Source organism: Mus musculus, chromosome 4 (assembly GCF_000001635.26).
Source record: "Mus musculus strain C57BL/6J chromosome 4, GRCm38.p6 C57BL/6J".
In the NCBI taxonomy this organism is placed as follows: domain Eukaryota; kingdom Metazoa; phylum Chordata; class Mammalia; order Rodentia; family Muridae; genus Mus; species Mus musculus.
Genome location: NC_000070.6, coordinates 133,782,514 through 133,791,204, shown reverse-complemented (window position 1 = coordinate 133,791,204; position 8,691 = coordinate 133,782,514).

Sequence of the window (8,691 nt, the reverse complement as noted above, 5' to 3'; positions counted from 1 at the left end):
ACCCTCCAATGCTAGCTTGATGGTTTGGCTACTTGGCTACTTCCCAGCTACGTGGTCCTTTACCTGTAATGTGAGTCCTGTTCAGGTTTGCTCTTTCCCGTGTGTATCCTCACGGTCTCCTCCTGGTCGATCCACATGATTTTCCCACACCTTCCTTTCTTCCTGTCTCTCTCTCCCTCTGGTCTCTTTGGGACTCCTTGACTGGGATTGGAAGTCAGGCTTTCCCTCTCTCCTCTGCCCAGTCATTGGCTGAATCGGCTCTTTATTAACCAATCATAGGGAATGAAAACCAACTCTTACAAAGCACTGAGACTGGAGATGCTTGACCATGACAACCTTAGGACTGCAACCGGGCGTCATGACAACAAAATCGGCATCTGAATACAAACAGAACCACCCCCAAGATGTTCACATAGTCATCTCTACCTAGAAATGAGCATCTGAATATACAGTGCACAGAACGTCCCCCCAATAGAGCAGGCCAGTTAGCATCTTTCCTCCATGTCTTCTTCTTAAGTTCCTGCCTTGAGTTCTTGTCCTGACCTGCTTCTGAGGTCGATTGTAATTCTATTCCTCAGTTTGCTTTTGATCAGTATTTTTACCACAGCACAGAAAGGAAACTAAGATATCCAAGCTAGCCTCGAAATATGTGAGCCTACTGCCTCAGCTCCTGAGGGCTGGATTTACAGGAATATGCCAATATTTCTGGCTTCATACAATAACGTTCTTTTGAGAAATGTTAATTCAGATCCTTTGCCCATGTGAGAACATTTTGTTGTTGTTGTTGCTTTGTTTACTCTGTTTTTTAGTTTTCAGTTTTTGTTTTTCTGAGCCAGGGTTTCCCTGTGTAGTCCTGGCTGTCCTGGAACTCACTCTGTAGACCAGGCTGGCCTCGAACTCGGAAATCCGCCTGCCTCTGCCTCCCAAGTGCTGGGACTAAAGGCGTGCGCCACCACTGCCCGGCTCTCAGACTTTTACTCTACAGCCCAGGTTAGCCTAGAGCTTACGGTGTCTTTCCTTTCTTGTTTGTCTACTCTACATTTGTAATTTTTCTCCTGGCAATCTCCTGAACGTAGCCTAACTATGCTTTGCTCTAACCACTGAACTAAAAATTCCTCCGGTCAAATCACCAGGCACCTACATGCTGTTAATCCAATTGTCAAGACTTATCCTTCCTTCTTTCTTGATAGAGCACTCACATGATCACAAGCAGGAGAACGGGATGCTCGTGGCCATTCTTTGGCTACAGAGAGAGTTTGAAGCTAGCCTGGAATACATGAGAACTTATGTCAGCACATGGGTGTGCATGCACACACACTTCCAACGCACAAGCTCATGATATGATATATATTTTATATGAGATATATGTGATATGTAGAATACATCTCAATAGCCTCCAGACACTAAATTTAAGTCTCTTGTGGTGGAGACGTTTGTCCTCTAGCATTGTATCTTTGTGTCTAGAACAGGGCCAGGAGTGTCACACATCGCATGTGTTGAATGAATGATTGTCATCATAGGCTGAGACTGTAATGACATGGAATGTGTTGCTTTGGATACAACAGAATGGTCTATTTCTGGGAAAGCACCCAGGCTCTCTTTAGCTTTAAGTTCTTTCTTTTTCTTTTCTTTCTTTTTTTTTTTTTTTTTTTCAGTTTTTCATGACAGGGTTTCTCTGTGTAGCCCTGACTGTCCTAGAACTCACTCTGTAGACCAGGCTGGTCTCGAACTCAGAGATCTGCCTGCTTCTGCTTGCTGAGGGCTGGGATTAAACACCAACCACCATGCCCCAAGCAATAGTTTCTTTCCATTAATTAGTCTTCTCTGAGGACTAACTAGTGAAACCCTCCAGGTTAGCAAGTCAGTCTGGAGCGGAGATGTCCTTATAGTAACAGGTCAAAACAAGAATATTCCAGTCACACACTATGGGAACAGTGCTGGCTCCTCTTCAAGACTGCATGATCCATGGCGGGCACCTTTGGGTTTCCATTTTAGGCTATACTTGATGTAGAATGTTAGCTGGTGCGGTGGTACACCTGTAATTCAGCACTCAAGAGACTGAGGTAGGAGGCTAGCCTAGGCTACATAGAATGACCCTGTCTCAAAAAAGAAACAAAGAAAAGTTTTGACACAAAAAGAATGAGGTTGCTGGGCTTTGGTGGCAAACGCTTTAATTCCAGCACTCAGGAGACAGAGGCAGGCAGGTCACTGTGAGTTCGAGGCCAGCCTGGTTTACAGAGCTAGTTCTTGGACAATCAGGGCTACACAAAGAAACCTTGTCTCCAAAAACAAACAAAAAAGATGTGTTTGTGTATGTGTCTATGTATGTGTGTGTTTATGTACCATAGAGTGCATGTGGAGGTCAGAGAACAATTTGTGCACTAAGCCGTCTCTTCTCACTGTGTGGTTCAAGGCTTGAACTCAGGTGGGCATGCCTGGCAGTAGGGCATCCTTACCTGCTCAGCCATCTTGCCAGCCCTGCATCCTCTTTCTGACAAGGATATATTTTCCATGTTTTGGGTATATTTTGGCAATCTAAGATAGATCCATTTTGCTTCCAGTTTATGGCAATTCTTTCTATCTGACCTTAAAAGTTCACCACCCTTGCGGGGTATGGTGGCACACGCCTTTAATCCCAGCACTCAGGAGGCAGAGGCAGGCAGATTTCTGAGTTTGAGGCCAGCCTGGTCTACAGAGTGAGTTCCAGAGCAGCCAGGGCTATACAGAGAAACCCTGCCTTGAAACAAACAAACAAACAAACAAACAGTTCACCACCCACCAAAAGGCTGCCTGTGGAGGATAGGGTCTCATTCTTTTACTGATGGGACTTGAAATGGACAGGTCGGTGTGCATCAGTCTGAAGCCCCTGCAGTAGGTAGTAGAAATTAAGGAGAAAATGGACGGATTCTACTTTTAGCCATTGTTAACTCAACTAATGATGCTCTGGCCCCCTTTGATTGGCGTGTATACTTACACAACTTGAATAAAGCAGTCTTAGTTGACTCAGAATGGACCACTTTGCTGGGTTCTCATCTTGTAAATTGGAATACTGACATATGTAAACACTCCCCCGCCTTTAGCTGGCTGATGTAGTTCAGTGGGGAGAGTGCCTGCACTGTAGAAGCCTGTTATGATGGTACGGGTCCGAAATCTCAGCACTCAGAGGTAGAAGTGAGAGGATCAAGGACTTGGCTTCGTGGTTAGTTTGAGGCCCGCCTGGGCTGTGTGAATACCTTTTTCAAATAAAATAAAATAAATAAAATCTGCTGGCTTGTTGATCCCACGGTAAGGGTACTTACAGCACAGCCATTTCTGAGTGTGCTGCAGGGTGAGGTCCCCAGGTATTTCAATTTCTACTCTACTGTTCTCTCACCAGTCGGTCACATCATCTGTTGGCATCTGAGCCTTCTGTATGTGTTGAGTGGGCTCCTCACTGCAGGCCTTTCTGCTAACTTGGAGCACCTAGACCTGCTGCCTTTGGATTTGCTAGTTCAGTAAGTGGGGCTGCAACGTCCACGAGTATCTTGTGCCCTTGTGCATGTCCTGTGCCCTCCAGCTGCAAACTGGAAGTGCAGCAAGCCTATTTTCCTCTCTCTGATCTACTGTGGCCCTCCGCTTAATCCCAGGGGCTAGCAGGCCCCGGCAAGAGGATTGACCAAGGCTAGCACGGGTTCTATATATTCCAGGCCAGCCTGAGCACAGTGTGAGCCTCTGCCTCTCAAACAGTTAGTTTAACTGTGCAGTGGTGGCGCACACCTTTAATCGCAGCACTTGGGAGGCAGAGGTAGGGCAGATCTGGAACTCTGAGGCCAGCTTGGTCTACAGAATGAGTTCCAGGATAACCAGGGCTACACAGAGAAACCCTGTCTCAAAAACAAAGCAAAACAACAAAAACAAAACGCCAAACAAACGATAAAAACAAAATGAACAACAACAACAGCAACAAGAAATGGTTTAATAAAGAGATATTATTAAAAGTTTTTTTTTGTGTGTGTGTGTGTTTTTTTTTTTTTTTTTTTTTTTTTTAGTACTTTGTTTCTTGAGACAGGTTATGCTATTGTACTAACTCTTGCCTCAAACTCATAGCAATCCTCCTGCCTCAGCCTCTCAAGTGCTGAGACTTTGGGCATATACTACCATGCATGATGTTTTTTTTTTAATTTAAAAATTTTTTAATTTGTTTTTTATTTTTATTTTTTTTGAGACAGGGTTTCTCTGTGTAGCCCTGGCTGTCCCAGAACTCACTCTGTAGACCAGGCTGGCCTCAAACTCTGAAATCTGCCTGCCTTTGTCTCCCAAATTATGGGATTAAAGGCGTGCGCCACCACTGCCTGGCAGATGTCTATGATTTTTGGAAACTGCATTTCCACGCTTCCTGCATACCCAAATAATATTCTCAAATCTCTGACAGGACTGAAGACTAAATAGTCATAGTCTTACTATGAGGTTAAGTTGTTTAGGATTTAAAAGAATGTTTTAGGTATAAGAAGGTAATTTTCGGATGGTAATACAAATTAGGATAGAAATTGATTTAGATACAGAACTCTGAACTCACCAGGATAGATAATAGAGTATTTTCTTCTGAGCAGCCAAATGTAAACAGACGATTTTTTGAATGTAACTTTTGCTTAATAATTTTCATAATAATTTCATAATTGTCCCTGGAGTATGTTGTTTATTACTATAAAAGAAAGAGCCTTTAAAGTTAGACAAAGAAATGAGAATTGTTGAGGTTTGGTCTGTTGCTATGTATTATAATGCTAAATTTTATACCCAAAGAATTACTCTAGGCCTATAAGTGACTTCTCACATTTAAAAGCTTTCATTATGCAAACCTTGTTCCTTGATTTAAAACTATTGGCTATATAAAATTGGCTATAGCAAATTACTGAAGGGATTAGAGGTTAGGTTAGGGTTGAGAGTGACCTGGTGGGGGGGAGAGTGACAGAAGAAGGGAGAAGAGGAAGCTGCCATGAGGGGAGAGGGACCATGAGCACATGGCCAGGAGAAACAGCAAGTATCTGGGGTACACCGCTGGGGAGGTATACCTTCAGTAACTGTCAAGGCCAAATAAAATAACCATAGTCTGAGTCTCATTTATTTGTAAGCCAGCCGGGGATAAGCATAAAGTGGTTGTACTAAAAGCTCTTATTTAGTTTAACAAGTCACTGCATGAAAGAAACCCCAAACTGCCATAGTTAGTGAAAGGAAGTGTGTGTGTGTGTGTGTGTGTGTGTTCGAGTTCATTTGATGGTGGTTGTTGGGTGTGCATTGTGTGAGGATGTTCGTGGAGGCCAGAGCTGGCTTCAGGAGTCATTTCTCAGAAGCTATCCACCTGGCTGTCCTTCTGTTTTGAGACAGGGTTTCTCTATGTAGTTCTGGCTGTCCTCAAAATGATTCTATAAATCAGGCCGGCCTCATAGTCACAGAGATTTGCCTGTCTCTGCCTTCTAAGTGCTGGGTTTAAAGACCACTGCATACACACCAAACTGACTGGCCAGCGAGCTTCAAGGATGTATTTGCCTCTGCCTCCTGGTCTTGAGATTATACACATGTACCACCACCATGCTTGGCCTTTGCATGTGAATTCTAGAGTTTAAACTCAAATTCCTATGCCCAGCCAGCAGCTCTCTGAATTACCACCCAGCCTGTAGCCTCCTTTGTTTTTGTCTTTTTTTTTTTTTAATTTTTTTTGAAAGGCAGTGTTTCTCATAGCCCAGTAGCCTTGAACTTGCTATGTAGTCAAAAATTGTTGTGTATGCCCTAGACTACTTGCAGCCCCGACCCTACCTGCCCTTGGGGATTGGAGGTCAGGTGGCACTAGTCAATGACACAGACTCTGGGAGCAGGTGAGAAACGCCACAGCAAGCTCATCTGAACGCTGCTGCAAGCTCCTTTAATACTCTCCACCCATGCCCCCATTGGCACCCAGAAAGCTTCTCTTCTAAATGGCACTTCCCGATTGGTTGACAGTGTCTGCATCAGCAATCCTTGGTCTCTCAGGCAGTCCTCAATTAGGTCCTCCTGCAGGAAATGCTTTTGCTCCCAAACAGCCCCCCCCCCCCCCCCCCCGCCCAGGTGGCCCTGCCATTCCTGCAACAAAAGATGACTTTAAACTTCTGATCTGGGCTGGGGAGATGGCTCAGCGGGTAAGATCACTGACTGCTCTTCTGAAGGTCTTGAGTTCAAATCCCAGCAACCAGATGGTAGCTCACAACCACCCATAATGAGATCTGACACCCTCTTCTGAAGACAGCTATAGTATACATTAATAATAATAATAATAATAATAATAATAATAATAATAAATCTTTAAAAAAACAAAACAAAACAAAACTTCTGATCCTCCTGTCTCTACCTCCCAGGTGCTGTCTTTACCGGCACATGCAACCACAACAGTGTGTGTGTGTGTGTGTGTCTGGTTCATACCAGAAGTTAATTTTAGGTATTGTTAGAAGCAATTCACATTTGTCCTTTGTTGTTTGCAGGTCTATTTATCCAGGAAATGCTACAGCTACCTGTTTCAAAACTACTTCCCCTCCCCCCACCCTGAGCCACAAGTTGGGTGCCATTTTATAGAAGTTAGTCCTTGGTTTTCCTCCCAGCCCCATGCTTCCAGAAATAACACTCAGACTCAAAATATGTTTACAAAAACCTTGGCCATATAGCTAGGCTTTTCTCTGACTAGATATAACTTACAATATTCCGTGTATTCTAGCCTACATTCTGCCATGTGGCTGCTTACCTATGCCCAGGTATCATGTGTCCCTCTTGGTTTTTGTTTTTTTGTTTTTTTGTGTTTTGTTTTTGTTTTTTTGTTGTTGTTGTTGTTTTTTTGAGACAGGGTTTCTCTGTATAGCCCTGGCTGTCCTGGAACTCACTTTGTAGACCAGGCTGGCCTCGAACTCAGAAATCCGCCTGCCTCTGCCTCCCAAATGCTGGGATTAAAGGCGTGTGCCACCACGCCCGGCTATGTGTCCCTCTTGTGACATCTTTCTGGTAAATTTCCCTCCTGGCTCTCTCCCAGAACCCTTTCTCTTTCCGGGATGCCCCACCTCTAGTTCCTGCCTAGGCCTAAGCCATAGGCCATAGGCTTTTCAGTTGTCAATTGATACATCCGTATAATACACAAGATATCTTTCTACAGTTTTTTTAAAAGGGTCTCTCACAGGCCTGGAACTCTCTGCTTCTGCTAGGCTGCCGGGCTAGCAAATCCCAGTGATCTATCTGTACCTTGTCCTTGCATAGCTCCAGGGACTGAGGACTTAACTGGGGTGTCAAGGGAATGAAGAAAGGACAGACACACAGACATGAGAAAAGCCAGACTCGGGCAGGTTGACCGAAGCACCCTGGTAACTCTGCATGCTGATTAGATGCAGTTGGACCAGAGTAACTGCACAGCACTGAGCTCAGTGGCTGTCTTAGTTATCTCTGTAGGCACCCTTCCTTCCTTCCAATAGAGGAGCAGTCTTCAGGCTGTAACATCCAGAGGGAGAAAGCTCGTCCTGTCAGCATTCACTCTCAGACCAGAGGAAAGCTTTGCCATACGCCTGAGCTTACCCAGGAAAGGCTACAGCTCTCCCACAAGGCTGAGATACGGCTGCCCTTGACAGGCCATGCCCATATCAACAGTACACATTCCCTACAGATGCTCGGCACCTGCCAACAGTGGGGTTACAGATGTATGCTGCCATGCAGGGCTGTTTTATGTGAGGGCTATGGACTGAAACTCAGGTCTTCATGCCTGGCAAGTCCTTTCCTGACTGAACTGTCTCCTCAGCTCTGTTTGTTTTTTGTTGTCTTTCAGTGCTGGGACTTGAACCCAGATCTCAGTGTCTACTACATTCTCAACCCTGCTTCTCCAAAGACAGCGTCTCAGCTATACTCTGTAGCCATGGTCAGCCTGGAACTCCCAAGAGATCTGCCTCCGGAGTGCTGGGATTAAAGATTTCTACCACTACACGTGGCCTTACAAACGGAGGGGATAGGACATCATTTAATTCCTGAAGAGTTCCTCAGACAATCAGTTCCTAGGCCATCCACAAACTGATCACTTCGTTTGTTGCTCTCCTGAATGTGGCTTAATGAAATTAAATGTAGTTTCTGCCCCAGTGATGGAGACTATCTTAGTTTGTTTTCTATTGCTGTGATAAAACACTTGGGGAAGAGAGGGTTTATTTCATCTTATAGCTTAGGATGCCTCAAGAAGGAAGGTTGGAGCAGGAATTTCACACAGGACCTGAAGTTTGCTGGCTTGCTCTTCCTGGTTTGTTCAGCTATCTTTCTCTTTCTTTCTTTCTTTCTTTCTTTCTTTCTTTCTTTCTTTCTTTCTTTCTTTCTTTCTTTCTTTCTTTCTTTCTAGATTTATTTATTTATTTATTTATTTATTTATTTATTTATTTATTTATTTATTTATTTATTATAGGCAAGTACACTCTAGCTGTCTTCAGACACCCCAGAAGAGGGCATCAGATCTCATTATGGATGGTTGTGAGTCACTATGTGGTTGCTGGGATTTGAACTCAGGACCTTCGGAAGAGCAGTCAGTGCTCTTACCCACTAAGCCATCTCTCCAGCCCCAGCTATCTTTCTTCTACAACTCAGGACCACTTTCCCTGGGATGGCAACTCTCATAATGGGCTGGGCTTACTCCTAGCAACTATTTTTTTAAAAAGGATTTATTTATTATTA